Source organism: Sus scrofa, chromosome 4, assembly GCF_000003025.6.
Source record: "Sus scrofa isolate TJ Tabasco breed Duroc chromosome 4, Sscrofa11.1, whole genome shotgun sequence".
NCBI lineage: Eukaryota > Metazoa > Chordata > Mammalia > Artiodactyla > Suidae > Sus > Sus scrofa.
This window is the reverse complement of record NC_010446.5, coordinates 97,848,382-97,864,019: the sequence shown is the minus strand read 5'-3', so window position 1 is coordinate 97,864,019 and position 15,638 is coordinate 97,848,382. Positions and strand designations below refer to the sequence as shown.

Genomic DNA, 15,638 nt, shown 5'->3' with positions numbered 1-15,638 from the left:
ATGCAATTTAAAGTAACAGTGAGATATTACCTTCTGCCTTGTCAGATAGGCAAAAAATGAAAAAAAGAGCTATTACAGCTATTGCTGGCAGGCATGCAGGGAAGGAATACTTCCATCTTTAACTTCTGACAAAGGGCAACAAGCTCAGAGATTTATATATGGAAAATATCTTTTGTCTATAAATATTTCCTTACAGGCCTCTCATTATATCATTTTGTCTGGATTTATGTTTTACTTTCTTTACTTTTCATTGACTTCTCATGATAATTCTATTCCTCAATATTTTTATGCTCTCCTGAATGGCATTCACTATTTCAACCATATGTTAGTAGCATGTCCATTTAGTCTCTTTGATTTCCTACAGAGGCAATCATTTTGCCTCTCCACCTTTTTTCCTTTCTTTCTTAATTCCAATGTCTCATTTCTTTTCCTTTCTTTCTTCCTCCCTCCCTCTCTCTCCTCCCTCCCTCTGTTTTATGAGGCTAGGACTGCCAGTCAGGTGCAGTGATAATGGTCTTTAACATGTTCTTTACTCTGAGATTATGGGATTATATTCAAAGTTTTACCACTAATGTTTACTGTAGGATTTTGGTGCATATTCTTTATCAGGCTAAAGAAATTCCCCTCTTATTTCTATTTTGTTAAAAGATTTTTATATTCTTTTCATGGACGTCTTTTTAAAAAATATTTTATTTATTTATTTTTCTTTTTTGATTGTACCAGCAACATGTAGAAGTTCCCAGGCCAGGAACTGAACCCACACCACACCTGTGACCCAAGCTCCTGCAGTGACAACGCTGGATCCTTAACTTGCTGAGCCACAAGGGAATTCTTTGGATGTCTGTTTCATTTATTTATTTATTTTAGGGCTGAACCTGCAGCCTATGGAAGTTCTCAGGCTAGGGGTGGAATTGGAACTGCAGCTGCTGACCTATGCCACAGCACAGCAACATGGGACCCGAGCTGGATCTGTGACCTACATTGCAGCTTGTGGCAATGCCAGATCCTTAACCCACTGAGTGGGGCCAGGGATTGAACCCACATCCTCATGGATACTAGTTGGGTTTTTAACCTGCTGAGCCACAACGAGAATTCCTGGCCATCAAATTCTCTTTCTGTTTCCATTAATATAATTACATATTCTTTCTTTTTTAATCTGGCGAATTAACTGATAATTTTCCTAATGGTAAATTAACCTTGAAGTTCTGAGATAAACACTACTTTGCCATAATGTATTATTTAATAGACTGCTGGATTTGAAGTGTTGATATTTTACTGTTTTTACAAAGATGTTTAATAAGCCTAAATTTCTCTTATGCTCTCCTTGCCTCAAGCCTCAGTGTCTTTTACTAGAGGAATACAATGTGACTCTAATCGGCCCTGACCACTCACTCAAGAGTGTACTGACAATGACTCTCAAGCATCATTTTGATAGGAAGCACATTAAAATTATCTTTCTCATCTCCAATTTCTGTTTTTATTTGTTTGATTTAGCAGGGATTAGAGGAAAATATAAATATCCATAACTTGGAGCTCCTGCTGTGATGCAGCAGGTTAAGGATCTGGTGTTGTCTTTGCAGCAATGCGGGTTCGATCCCTGGCCTAGCACAGTGGGTTAAAGGACCCGTGTTGCCACAGCTGTGACATGGGTGGACCTCCACTACAGCTATGGCTTGGATTTGATTGCTGGTCTGGGAACTTCCATATGCCACTGGTGCAGCCGAAAAATAAAAATAAATAAATAAATACCCATAACCAGACAGGGTTCACTGGCCTGGGAGGGTTATATAGATTGAGAATGAAGTTCCTCTCTCTACTTGGAGCATACAGTTCAATAAATATTTTTAAATGGGGAGTTCCCGTCTCGGTGCAGTGGAAACGAATCTGACCAGGAACCATGAGGTTGTGGGTTTGATCCCTGGCCTCGCTCGGTGGGTTAAGGATCTGGCATTGCCGTGAGCTGTGGTGTAGGTTGCAGATGTGGCTCAGATCCTGAGTTTCTGTGGCTGTGGTGTAGGCCAGCAGCAACAGCTCCAATTGGACCCCTAACCTCCATATGCCAAGGGTATGGCCCCAAAAAGACAAAAAAAAATTTTTTTAATGGGACATTAAAAAAAAAAAAAAAAAAAAAAAAAAAGGAGTTCCTATCATGGCTCAGCAGTAACAAACCCGACTAGTATTCCTGAGGATGCAGGTTTGATCCCTGGCCTTGCTCAGTGCGTTAAGGATCTGGCGTTGCCATGAGCTGTGGTGGTACTGTGGTGTAGGTCGCAGATGCAGCTCAGATCCTGAGTTTCTGTGGCTCTGGTGTAGGCTAAAAGCTGCAGCTTGGATTCGATGCCTAGCCTGGGAACCTCCATATGCTGTGGATGTGGCCCTGAAAAAAAGACGAAAAAAAAAGGGGACCTAAGAGTGTGATGAGAAAACAACAATTTTGAGTTGCTACCTAGGCATTTTACAGTTTAACAACCCTGTCACACCAGAGTCTGGACATTTAGGTAAAGACCTAAGCTTAGGAGTCCCACTCCAAGTTCCTGTTTTGCTTTTCTTGGGGAACCTTTTAAAGTAACCACTTAGAGTGGAGCCCCAGAAAAGCTGGTGACCTCTGACCCTTGCTTGTTACCCTGCTTTCTTATTTCCTGCTTGCTTGTGACGGGGGGACAGAGAATTGGCTTTCCCCTGGCTCAATAGCATGGCCCTGTTCTCCCCATTTCCGGGATCTGTAAGTAATAAATCCTGTGACTCCCTTTGTGTGAGTGTACTGAAACTGTGCCTTCCATCAAAACTTCCCCAAAGTGTGAGCTTGGATGCTGAAGGAACTACCTGCCCGCACAATCTGGCTTGTGCTTCCTCGTTCAGCAGGTCAGAGTCTGCATAGTCCTAATATAATATAACAGCTATGGGACCCCCCAACACAAACAGGAAGAGAGGCAATAGAACTGCGTGTGTAAGTAGTTACCTTTTCTTCTGGGCAGTCCAGGGGTCAAGGTTTCAGGGCACGAGGGTGCTATGAATGAGATGGTCAGGCTGAGTGGTTCTGGGAGAGCGTGTGTTATGAATATCTGCATGCTCTTTTAACTTCAGGATTCTCGAATATGGTGAGTCTATGAGTGTGAATAAAAAAACACAATAAGGGGATATTCTAATCATGTCTATTTCAAACTGGTCATTGCTACTCTAAAAGCTTGTGTACATTTAATTTTTACCAGCCACTTTATTTTTATTTTAATTTTTTTCTTTTTGCCTTTTCTAGGACTGCTCCTGCAGCATATAAAGGTTCCCAGGCTAGGGGTCAAATCCGGCCTACACCAGAGCCACAGCAACACAGGATCCGAGCCACGTCTGTGACTTACACCCAAGCTCACGGCAATGCTGGATCCTTAACCCACTGAGCAAGGCCAGGGATCGAACCCACAACCTCATGGTTCCTAATTGGATTTGTTAACCACTGAGCCACGACGGGAACTCCAGCAGCTACTTTATTATCTTACAAATTCTTATAGTTTTTAGTTGATTAGGATTTCTAGAAGCACAATCATATTTGCAAGTAGAAGTAATTTTATCTCTTCTCTTTAAATATTTATGCCACTCTTTCCACTTTGTCTCATTCCTCCAATGGTAAACTCCACAAACGCAAGAATTTATTCACTGTTATTGACTGTTGAGCATAAAACAGCTAATAGCAAACATTCAATAAACATTTGTTGAATGAATAAATAAATCAGATAAAATCTTCAAAATAATGTTGAATATTTACGCTAATAGTGGATTTCTTTGCCTAGTTCTTCTATTTATTTATTTAAAAAATATTTATTTGGAGTTCCCCTCGTGGCTCAGCAGAAATGAATCTGACTAGTATTCCATGAGGGCGCAGATTTGATCTCTGGCCTCGCTCAGCGGGCTAAGGATCTGGCATTGCTGTGGCTGTGGCATAGGCCAGTAGCTACAGCTCCAATTGGACCCATAGTCTGGGAATCTCCACAAGTTGCGAGTGTAGCCCTAAAAAAATATATTTTTATTGAAGTACACTTGATTTACAATATTGCTTTAGTTCCAGATGTACAGTATAGTGAATCCTTTTCTAGTTCTTAATTTGAATATTTCAGCAGTTAACATGTTTATTGCTGGGTTTTGGCAAATAGATATTGTTGTGCTTATTATTTGATTATATTCCTATTTTGCATTGAGTTTTATTAGGAATGGCTGCTGATTTTCACAGTGCATTACTGATACAATGTTATGGACTTTCTCCCTCATTGTGTTGATGTAGTGAATTATGTTGAAAAATTAGTAAAAAGTATTAAAGTCCATGATCTGAAAAAAAAGATGAAATCGTAAGCTAAAGATCAAGAAATGACTATGGAAAGGTAAATCATATTTCTCTAAGGGGAAATTAATATAAAAATGTCAATCCAAGCGTTCCCTTGTGGCTCAGCAGGTTAATGATCTGGCGTTGTCACTGCTGTATCTTTGGTCACACTGTGGCATGGTTAGATCCCTGGCCCTGGAACTTCCACCTGCTGCAGGTATGGCCAAAAACAAATGTCAATCCCTCTCAAATTAGCAATTTTCCATTATTATTTTCCATTAAGAACCCCTATGGGGGGTTGTGGCCAAGATGCAGGAGGACCCTGAGCTTAACCTCCTCCCACGAGCACATCAAAACTGCAACCATTTACAGAGTGACTATCCATGAAAGTGACCTGAAGATTAGCAGAAAAGATCTACAGCTAAAAATACAAGGAAGGAACCATAATTGGACAGGTAGGAGGGGCAGAGGTGCAAATATAGTCAGGAGCCATACCCCCAGGGTGGACAACCCACAGACAGAAGGATAATTACAATTGCAGAGGTTTTCTCCAAGAAGTGATAAGTCTAGGTCCCATACTGGGCTCCCCAGGCCAGGGGTCCTGGCATCAAGATGATGAGCCCCCAAAATATCTGGCTTTCAAGGCCAGCAGGGCTTGCTTTTGGGAGAGCCAGATGGAAAGAGACTCCATTCTTAAGGTCACACACAAAATCCCTTGCTCTGAGACCCAGGGCAAAAGCAATGATTTGAGAGGGTCAGACCCACTTGCTGATCTTGGACAGCCTCTCAGAGAGGCAGGAAGCAACTGAAACTTAGCCTGGGGGCACAGATGCTGGCAGCAGCCACTTTTGGGAGTGCATCCCACCACAAGGACACTGGTGCTGGTAAGCTCCACTTTGGAATCTTCCCTCTAGCTTATTAGTGCCAGCCCTGGCCCTGCCCACCAGCTGGTTGCCACCAGTTGAATGCCCTAGACCAAGCAGTTAGCCAAATGGGGACAGAGTCCCACCTACCAGCAGGCTGGTTGCCTTAGGATTCCCCGAGCCCCCAGCTTTCCTGGAACTCCTGGGGCCCCTTGAAACTAGCCATCAGACCAAGCCCTGCCCACCAGCAGGCTGGCATTGGCCCTGGGACCTGGCCTTACCCACCAGTGGGCCATCACCAGCTCCAGGGCACCTCAGACTCTGCAGCCAGCCATGTCAGGAATTGCCCCATCCCACCAGCAGCCCAACAACAGTCCCTTGACTTCCCTGTGGACCACAGTCCTGCCCATCAGCAGACTGACACCAGCTCCAGGATGCCCAGCTCTGTAGCCAGTCACTTTGGGATCTGGCTCTACCCGCTTGTGGCCATCACCAGGCCTGGGACTCCTCTGGCCATGTAGCAAGCAGCAGCCAGGACCCAACCCTAACCACCGGTGGCTGGTAACCTCCACACAAGGCAGGGTCTAGCAACCAACCAAACCAGGGACCAGCCATGTCTACCAGCATATGCCAAGTAATCAGCCTTCACAACAGAAGGTCTTATGCAGCACACACAGAGGACGTAGAGGACATCCCTAAAGCAGATCATCCCTGGTGATCAGAGGGGAGTGTGCTGCTGGGCCCCACAGGACATTTCCTCAACAAGGCCACTTCTCCAAGACTGGGAAACATAACCTATCAAACACATAGAAAGGAAAACAGCAAATGAGGCAAAATGAGGCAATAGAGGAATATGTTCCAAATGAAGGAACATGATGGAGTTCCCGTTGTGGGGCAGTGGAAACGAATCCGACTAGGAACAATTAAATTGCTGGTGTGATCCCTGGGCTTGCTCAGTGGGTTAAGGATCTGGCATTGCTGTGAGCTGTGGTGTAGGTCACAGACGTGGCTTGGATCCCGCATTGCTGTGGCTCTGGCGTAGGCTGGCAGCAAAAGCTCTGACAAGGCCCCTAGCCTGGGAACCTCCATATACCATCAGTGCGGCCCTAAAAAGATGAAAAAGACATCAAACAAACAAACAAACACCCCAAAAAGGAGTTCCCATAGTGGCTCAATGGTTAATGAATCCGACTAGGAACCACGAAGCTGCAGGTTTGATTCCTGGCTTTGCTCAGTGGATTAAGGATCTGGCATTGCCGTGAGCTGTGGTGTAGGTCGCAGACACGGCTCAGATCCCGTGTTGTTGTGGCTCTGGTGTAGGCCGGCGGCTACAGCTCTGATTTGACCCATAGCCTGGGAACCTCCATATGCCATGGGAGTGGCCCAGGAAATGGCAAAAAGACAAAAAAAAAAAAAAAAACCCAACAAAAAACCAAAAAAAAAAAAAAAAATGAAGGAACAAGATAAAACCTCAGAAGAAGCATGAAGTGAAGGTGTGAAAAAGAGTTCAAAGTAATGACTGTAAAGATGTTCAAAGAATTCAGAACAAGACTGGATGAATACAGGGCGAAGCTAAAAATTTTCAACAAAGAGAAAATATAAAGAAAAATCAAACAAAGCTGAAGAACATAGTAACTGAAATAAAAATTACTCTAAAGGGAATCAACAGTATATTAAGTGATACAGAGGAACAGACCAGCAAACTGGAAGACAGAGTAGTGGAAATCACTCAAGCTGAACAAAAAAAAAAAAAAAAAGAAAAAAAAAAGGATTTTTAAAAATGGGAATGGTTTGAGAGACCTCAGGAAAAACATCAAGCATACCAACATTCACATTATAGGGGTCCCAGAAGGAGAAAAGAGAGAAAGGTGCAGAGAACATATTTTAAGACCTAATAGCTAGAAACCTTCTTAACTTGGGAAAGGAAACAGATACACAGGTCCAGGAATCAAAGAGAGTCCCAAACAAGATCAATCCAGAGAGGACCACACCAAGACACACTGGGTAATTAAAATATCAAAATTAAAGATAAAGATGGAATGTTTAAAACAGCAAGAGAAAAGCAACAAATAACATACCAGGAAACTCCCATAAGGCTATTAGCTGGCTTTTTAGCAGAAACTGCAAATCAGAAGGGAGTGGCATGACATAATCACAAGGGATGAAAGGGAAAAACTTACAACCACGAATACACTATTCAACAAGGCTCTTATTCAGATTTGAAGGAGAGATCAATTTTTATAGATAAGCAAAAGCTAAAAGGGTTTAGCACCATGAAACCAGCTTTACAAGAAATGTTCAAGGGTAGTTACAAGATACAAAATTAATACAAAGAAATCTGTTGTTTCTATACACTAACATGAACTATTGGAAAAAGAAATTAAGAAAATAATCCCTTTTACAATCAGATCAAAAAGAATAAAATATCTAGGAGTAAATCTAACCAAGTAAAAGACCTGTACTCAGAAAACCATAAAGATATTGATGAATGAAAGTGAGGGTGGGAGTTCCCACTGTGGCTCAGTGCAAACAAATCCGACTAGGAACCATGAGGTTGTGGGTTCGATTCCTGGCCTTGCTCAGTGTGTTAAGAATCTGGCATTGCCGCAAGTTGTGGTATAGGTCATAGATGCCTCTTGATCCCTGGCCTTGCTCAGTGGGTTAAGGAAACAGCGTTGCCATAAGCTGTGGTGTAGGTTGCAGACATGGCTCGGAGCTGGCATTGCTGTGGCTGTGGTATAGGCCAGTGGCTACAGCTCCGATTAGACCCCTAGCCTATGAACCTCCATATGCCATGGGTGAAGCCCTAAAAAGACAGAAAAAAAAATTGAAGATGACATAAACAGATGGAGAGATATACTGTGTTCATGAATTGAAAGAATTAATATTTGAAAAAAAATTGTGGCTATGCCCACAGCATGCAAAAGTTCCAAGGCTAGGGATCAAACCCTAACCAAAGCAGTGACCCACACCACTGCAATGACAATGCTGAATCCTTAACCAGCTGAGCTACCAGGGAACTCCAGAAAGCAACTTCTTTCCAAAAATTATCATTGGGAGTTCCCTGGTGGCTCAGCAGGTTAAAGATCCAGTGTTGTCACTGCTGTGACTCTGGTTACTGCTGTGGCACAGGTTTGATCCCTGGCCTGGGAACTTCCACACGCCATGGATGTGGCAAAAAAAAAAAATGGATTAAAGACTTAAATGTAAGACCTAAAACCATAATACTTGTAGAAGAAAAACACAGGCAATACAAGGATATCCTGCTGAGTAGCATTGAGAACTATGTCTAGATACTCATATTGCAACAGAACAAAGGGTGGGGGAAAAAATGTATACATGTAAGGATAACTTGATCCCCTTGCTGTACAGTGGGAAAAAATAAATTTAAAAAAATGTAAAAAAAATAAAAAATAAAATAAAATTCACACAGCTTCTAAACAAAAAAACAAAGCAAACAAACAAACAAAACACAGGCAGTATACTCTTTGACATCAGCCTTAGTAATATTTTTTTTTTTGGATATGTCTCTTCAGGCAAGGGAAACAAAAGCAAAAATAAACAGATGGGACTACATCAAACTAAAAAGCTACTGCAAAGTGAAGGGAACTATTAACAAAACAAAAAGGCTACCTACTGAATGGGAGAAGATATCTGTACATGATATATCTGACAAGAGGTTACTATCCAAACCATATAAAGAACTCAAACAAGTCAACATCAAAAAACAGACAACCTGGAGTTCCTGTTGTGGCACAGCAGAAACGAATCCGACTAGGAACCATGAGGTTGCTGGGTTCAATCCCTGGCCTCGCTCAGTGGGTTAAGGATCCGGCAACGTGAGCTGTGGTGTAGGTTGCAGACGCAGCTCAGATCCCGAGTTGCTGTGCTGTGGCGTAGGCTAGCAGCAACAGCTCCGATTAGACCCCTAGCCTGGAAACCTCCATATGCCGCAGGTGTGGCCCTAAAAAGCAAAAAAAAAAAAAAAAAAAAAAAAAAAAGGAATGAAATCTTGCCATTTGTGACAACGAAGCAGGACCTAGAGTATATTATGCTGCTCAGTGAAATAAATCAGATGGAGGAAGACAAATGCTGTATGATTTCATTTATATGTGAAAAAAAGAAAACAAATGAACAAACATAAGAAAACAGAAACAGAGTCATAGATATAGAGAAGAAACAGGTGGCTGCCAGAGAAGAGGAGGGTGGAGAACAGAGAGAAATAGATAATGGAGATTCAGAGGTACAAACTCTCACTTACAAAATAAATGAGTCATATAATGTACAGTGTGGGGAATATAATCACTAATTATGAACTATCTTTGCACGGTGACAGATGACAATTAGACTTATGGTGATTCTGAAATGCACAGAAATATCAAATCACTACTTGCGTATTAGGAACTAACAGAGTATTTTAAGTCAATTATACTTCAAAAACAAACTTACAGAAAAAGAGATCAGATTTGTGGCTACCAGAGGTAGGAGATGGGGAAGGGGGAATTAGATGAAGATAGTCAAAAGGTACAAACTTCCACTTACAGGATGAGTAAGTGTAGGGATGTAATGTACAACATGATAAAGATAATTAACACTGTTGTATGTTACGCACGAAAGTAGTAAAGAGAGTAAATCCTGAGTTCTTATCATAAGGGAAACTTTTTTTTCTATTTCTTTAATGTTGTATCCAGATGAGAAAATGTATGTTCACTAAGCTTACTGGGGTAATCATTTCATGATATATGTAGGTCAAATTACTGTGTCTACCATAAACTTATCTAGTGCTGCATATCAATTACAATTCAATAAAACTGGGGAAAAGAAGACTCCTAATGAATTTTTTTTTTTTTTTTTTTTTTTTTTTTGCTTTTTTAGGGCTGCATCTGCAACACATGGAAGTCCCCAGGCTACAGGTCAAGCTGTAGCTGCAGTTGGGGGGCTACACCACAGCCACAGCAACGCCAGTTCCTTAACCCACCGCGTGAGGCCAGGGGTCGAATCCACATCTTCATGGATATTACTCAGGTTTGTAACCCACTGAGCCACAACGGGTCCCCCCAATGGATTTGAAGGAGTGAAATAAATTATTTTAAAGTTTATACAGAAGAATAAATGTATGGAAATTGCCAAGAGAGTTCAAAAAATATTCTTAGGGGAGTTCCCGTCATGGCGCAGTGGTTAACGAATCCGACTAGGAACCATGAGGTTGCGGGTTCGGTCCCTGCCCTTGCTCAGTGGGTTAATGATCCGGCGTTGCCGTGAGCTGTGGTGTAGGTTGCAGACGCGGCTCGGATCCCGCGTTGCTGTGGCTCTGGCGTAGGCCGGTGGCTACAGCTCCGATTCAACCCCTAGCCTGGGAACCTCCATATGCCGCGGGAGCGGCCCAAGAAATAGCAACAATAACAACAACAACAACAACAAAGACAAAAGACAAAAAAAAAAAATAAATAAATAAATAAAAATATTCTTAGGGAGTTACTTCTTGGAGGTTATTACCTTAATGTTAAAACTTCTTAAAAAATAACTATGCAACAGATACTGGAACAGAGCCTATAAACACATTTTAATAAGAACTTGTTATTTGATAAAGGTAGAGAAAGGAATGGATGTTTAGTTGTACACTGTGTTGGAATAACTGTGTATTGATCTAGAATAAAATTAAGTTAGATCCACTATCTTGGATACACTAACTTAATGTATATGGGAACATTTTTAGAAAAAAAAATCCAAATTAAAAAAAGAAAACACAGTTTAAAGACTATGAAGGAGAAGTTCCCTTGTGGTGAATTGGGTTAAGGACCTGGCATTGTCACTGCAGAGGCCTGGGTTGCTGTTGTGGTGTGTGTTTGATCCCTGGCCCCAGAACTTCCACATGCCAAGCATTTGGCCAAAAAAAAAAAAAAAAAAAACTATGAAGAAGCAATTCAAAGATGAGAAGATTTAAAGATAACTTTATCAGTATACTCAAAATTAAAATAACATATATTTCATCATCACATTGGCGAAAACTAAAAGACTGATAATATCCAATGGTTTGAGGGTGTGGGAAAATTGGACACATTCTAATTACACAATCATATATCATTTACGAAAGTAAAAGTTTGACACAATCTGTATTAGTTTGCTTGGGCTGTCATAACAAAATACCACAGACTGGGTAGCTTGAACAATAGAAATTTATTTTTTCACATTTCTGGAGGCTGGAAGTCCAAGGTCAGGGTGCCAGCAAGGTTGATTTTTTGTGACGCCTCTATTCTTGGCCTACAGATGACTGCCTTCTTGCTGTGTTCTTACACGGCCTTTCCTCTAGGCACCAGAGCTCTCTGGTGTTTATTCCTCTTCTTAAGGACACCAGTCCTACAGGATTAGGGCTCTACCCTTATGACCTCATTTAAATTTAATTACCTCCTCACCTCCTCACCGGGCCTATGTGCAAATACTGTCACATTGGGTATTAGAGCTTCAACATATGAATCAAGGTGGTGTCAGCTGGGGGATGGGACGACAATTCAGGTCATCATAACAATCCTTTTGAAAATCATATGCCAGCATCTATTAAAATTAAAAATGTGCTTATTCAGGAGTTTCCATTATGGCTCAGTGGGTTAAGAACCCAACTAGTATCCATGAGGATGTGGGTTCGATCCCTGGCCCTCCTCAGTGGATTAAGGATCCAGTTTTGGGAGTTCCCGTTGTGGTGCAGTGGTTAACGACTCCGACTAGGAACCATGAGGTTGCAGGTTCGATCCCTGGCCTTGCTCAGTGGGTTAACGATCCGGCGTTGCCGTGAGCTGTGGTGTAGGTTGCAGACTCGGCTCAGATCCCGCATTGCTGTGGCTGTGGCGTAGGCTGGCAGCTACAGCTCCGATTAGACCCCTAGCCTGGGAACCTCCATGTGCCATTTGTGGCCCTAGGAAAGGCAAAAAGACCAGAAAAACAAACAAACAAACAAAAAAAACAAAAAAAAGGGATCCAGTTTTGTTGTGAGCTGGGGTGTAGGTCGCAGACATGGCTCAGATCCTGCATTGCTGTGGTTGTGGTATAGGCTGGCAGCTGCAGCTCCAATTTGACCCCTAGCCTGGGAACTTCCATATGCCTTGGATGCAGCCCTAAAAAGAAAAAAAGAAGAAATAAGGTAGAAATAGTAAATTTTATGTTATGTATATTTTAATACAATAAAAAAATTAAAAAACTTAAAATGTGTGCTCCAATTTATACAATGTAATGCCATACAGGAAAACGAACAAAAAACCAATCCTACTGTTACTATATACAACATGGATGAAACTCAAAGACACATTGTTGAGTAGAAAAACCCAGGAGCAAAAGTATACATACCACATCATTCTGTTTATTTGAAGTTCAAGAGCAGACAGAATTTCTATGTCAATATTTGTAAGAATAATGGTTTCCTTTGCTAGGGAGGGTTACTGATTTAGTGGGAACATAATGGAGTTTTCTGGGGAAAAGATTTATATCTTTTTTTTTTTTTTTTTTTTTTTTTGGTCTTTTTAGGGCCACACCTGTGGCATACTGAGGTTCCCAGGCTAGGGGTTGAATCAAAGCTGTAGCACCTGCCCTCATCACAGCCAAGGCAACACGAGATCCGAGCCGCATCTGTGACCTACACCACAGCTCATGGCAATGCTGGATCCTTAACCCACTGAGAGAGGCCAGGGATTGAACCTGGGTCCTCATGGACACTAGTCAGATTTGTTTCCACTGAGCCACGACGGGAACTCCAAAAAGATTTATATTTTGATCTGGGTGGTGGTTACATGGATATACACATACATAAATATTAACTGAACTGTGCATCTAGAATTTGTGTACCATATGTATATATTCATTGAGAAGTAAAAAAACTACATATTTTTGACTCAGAAATTCTACTTTTCGGAATCTAGCCTATAGAAACAAAAGCATCCATTGTGTAACAATAAAAGCCCAATATGCAAATAGTACATAGAGACTGGATAAACAACAAGGTCCTACTGTATAGCACAGGGAACTATACTAAATATCCTGTGATAAACCATAATGGAAAAGAAAATAAAAAAGGATATATATATATATAAAAACCAAGTCACTTTGCTGTACAGCAGAAATGAGCACAACATTGTAAAAAAAGTACACTTCAATAAAACTTTAAAAAATTGAAAAAATCATCTAACTTTCATAAGGGAAATTTTTGAATAAATTGTATTCATATGATATAATGCAAGGTAGGTATTAGAATTGATATGTTGGGATACAGTTACATCAAAAAGGTCACTGCTGAGAAATGTTTCTAAAGTGCTATTTTTTGGTAAAAAGTAAAATTCTTCCAAATTTCTACATTTCTACGAATATGGAGAAAAAAATGGAAACACACCTACCAAATTGTTAACATTGTTTATTTACCTAGGGTCAGTGAGATTGGAGAGGAGAAGGAGATTATGAACTTTGGAAAGACATAATTATATTGGTTGGACTTATCTTTGAAGTAAAAATATTTTTCTAAAATAAATAAGTTAACAGTGCTAGTAAGGTAAAACATACGATCATTGTAGATACCTTAGAAGAAACTAAATATGTTAAGAATGGTTATCTCTGGATAGTGGGGCTAACGGTTAGACTGGGTGGGGGCAGAGTATATGATAAACTAACTTATTCAACTGAAGCTTCTTAACCCATGATAGGTAGGACAGATAATTTTCAAATACTGATTTTCCCAGCTGAGAAAGGAAACTAGTTACCAAAATCCTGACTCATCACTCCAAGCTAGGCTTTTCCCAGATCATCAGATGTTTATGACTTCTGTAGGTATAAACCCACACTGTCCAATACAGCGGACATTAGCCATGTGAGCACCCGAAATGTGGATAGACCGAACTGATGTGTGCTGTCAATGTCAAGGACACCACAGATTTCAAAGACCTATCATGAAAAAAAAGTAAAATATCTCACCGATAATTTTTCATATCAATTAATGGTGAATGATAATATTTTGGATAACTTGGTATTAAATAAAATATATTATTAAAACTAACATCACCTGTTTCTTTTTACCACTAGAAAAAACTTTGGTTCTATATGTGGCTTGTGTTTTTTGTCACTACTGTACAGCACTGGTATATAACCTTTTTCGATGTTTGTCTTAAACTAGGAGCCAAACTAGGAGCTCCCCGGAAGGGAGCCTGAAAATTCTGCAGGGATGACTGAGCCCTGTACCGCCCCTCCCAATTCCAGTTTTAACGCCGGCTCTAAGAGCCTCGAGTCGCTTGACTTTTGTAAGTCTGGGAGCGGGGACGAGGTGTGAGTGTGTGTGTTTCATGCTTCCAATGGCAACAGCGGCCACCCCGTGTCAACAGTAAACGTTCCCAGGCAATCAATACCAGCAGCCCCAGAAGGGTCGGCTCACCAGTAGCTCGCGAAGGCCTCGTCGGTGGGGGCCGCGGTGTGGGCCTGGTGCTCCTGGGAATCGCTGCGCACCAAGCACGAGCGCCGCGGACCGTCCTCGCAGAAGAGCCGCAGCGGCTCCCAGTGGCTGCGCCACAGACCGGGAGGCCCAGGGCTCCGGCGCCGCATCTTCCGCGTCAGCCAGGCCAGGGTTCAGCTGGGCCGCAGCGCCGCGGGCCCGACGGCTGCCTGCACCCGGCGCCCACCTGCAGCGCAGGCAGCCGCGGCGGAAGTTGAGGGACAGCGGGTCCTCGAAATAGTCCAGGCAGAAGGAGCACGTCAGCTCCTCCTGGAGGTCCTCGGCTTCCACGCTACTCCTCTGCCCCAGAGCGGGAGTCGGGGTCGGAGGAGAGGTCTGCACCCCGCAGGCGGGCTCGGGAGGCCAGGGGCGTTCCTGGCCGCGGCCTCCTCCGCGAGGGCAAAGCCTAGGCTTTTCCCGGCCGGGGGTCGGGGGTGGGGACGCGGTGGGGGCACGCATTGAGGGGGCGGAGCGCGCACGACCAGGTTCGCTAACAAATTTTGCTTTTAACGTCTGAAAACAACTTTGTCGAGGTATAATTTATGTACACTAAAATTTACTAATGGTTGAGTCCATTTTCTACTAACACTTTTTTGTATTTTTACATCATAAAAGCCAATCACAGAATTCTGGGACAATGATGATTACATAATTTTGTAATCAAACCGAATTTTCTCATAAAAACAGAACTAGACAGAAAAAAAAACAGAATACCATCGACAGTATTTCCAGGAGTTCCCCGTTGTGGCTCAGCGGTAACGAACCTGACTAGGTTGCCTGAGAACTGCGAGTTTCAGTCCTCGCCATATTCAGTGGGCTAAAGCTCCAGCATTACAGGGAGCTGTGCTGTAGGTCGCAGATTCGGCTAGGATCTCGTCTTTATGCGGCTGTGGCTGCAGCTCCGGATTCGACCCCTAGCCTGGGAACTCCATATGTTGCGAGCGTGGCCCTAAAAAGACAAACCAAAAAACCCACAGCATTTCCAACAATTACAAAATGACCTGAC

General features: G+C 42.2%; 1 protein-coding gene across 1 annotated transcript in view; it reads right to left on the bottom strand.

The window, feature by feature from the left end:
* SELENBP1 (selenium binding protein 1) overlaps positions 1-3,095 on the bottom strand; it is a 33,083-nt gene extending 29,988 nt beyond the window's left edge. The window contains exon 1 of the mRNA XM_013997151.2: positions 2,960-3,095. The gene's annotated coding sequence lies outside the window, so the exon portion shown is untranslated. The remainder of the gene's footprint in view (positions 1-2,959) is intronic.